The sequence below is a fragment of the Sitophilus oryzae genome, unplaced genomic scaffold (genome assembly GCF_002938485.1).
Source record: "Sitophilus oryzae breed Bouriz unplaced genomic scaffold, Soryzae_2.0 scaffold_1409_pilon_pilon, whole genome shotgun sequence".
NCBI lineage: Eukaryota > Metazoa > Arthropoda > Insecta > Coleoptera > Curculionidae > Sitophilus > Sitophilus oryzae.
In genome coordinates this window covers 280,088-281,406 of record NW_022146070.1, presented here as the reverse complement: position 1 = coordinate 281,406, position 1,319 = coordinate 280,088, and positions in this window count along the sequence as shown.

Genomic DNA, 1,319 nt, shown 5'->3' with positions numbered 1-1,319 from the left:
CAAAATAAAAAAAACATGCAAGAAAAAAGTATCTAATCAAAACAGTCAACTTACCAACGTAGAGACTATGGACACAGATTATACAGATTATATACTGTGTTTTTTCTTTATTGTTTTTCGTGGTTCAAAGTTTCGGAATCGGGCACTAGTTAGGTTACTAGTTTGCGCACATAGCACGCCCACTTATGGCCTCTAAAATTGTGCACAGCGCCCGACCGGCCCAGTTATTAGAGAGATATCGGTAAACCGAATAGCGCCATGCAGTATTTACGCGTATACCTTATTTTGACAGTTTCGATATGCGCGAGTCAATTTTTAACGCCCGCTAATAACGTTACCGCCTGACGTAATTTGCGGATCAATTACACCAAGCGTTTTTTAATTAAATAAATATGGTCCAAAATATGGATTCCACCTTTTCCAATATAAAAGAACCTAAAAAGAGGCTTAGGTTTACAGCAGATGACGACTTAGCCCTTCTAAGAGAATTTGTTGCCCTAAACCCACTGGCAGACGTTGAACAATAAAGCAATAGAAATAAGCACTTTAGCCCTTTAGTTTTAAAATACCTAGTAAACAAAACAATTTCAAAGTTTTAAATTCAAAGTTAGGTTAAGTTTAAATAGCGGACGCGACGCGAACAGAATTCTTTCCGATCCGATAACTATAAATGAACAGAGTTAATACCACCTCACGTAAAGGAAATAACACCTGGCTTTATTAACGTCCATGCACGCTATTCGGTTTACCGATATCTCTCTATTACGCTGTTTATTATTAATTTGCGCGAGTTTATTTTTGCGCACAGGAAATTTTACTCGTTTGCTCATCGTCATAAAAAACAATTTTCGTACCACGAATTAGGGATACGATTTTTATCTGTATACATACAGTATACCTAATCTGTGCTATGGATGTATGGAGTCTTCTACTCCAGTCCCTTATTAAAATTGTCCTTCAAAACACAGTCTGAACGAATAAATAATACTTCACTCTGTCATATTATTATCCTTATATTTTACTCATTTTTGTCATAGATCGCTACCGTAAACAATTTTTAATAAAGGTTGAGTGATAGCTAACTAATAGAATATCTTGTTAGTTACAGTGCGCCAGTGTGGGATAATGTCTGGTTAAATTGATGGAAGCACTCAACGTGATGCCGAGATGTTAATATTTTAGATTAATAGATCACAGTGCTGCTGCCGTAGCTCAGGCTCTCGAATATTCAAAGTTATGAAGCGTGGAAAATAAATTACGGGCAACATATTATATCCTATTATTATTACTATTACAAGAGTATTATCTTTATTTAAAAA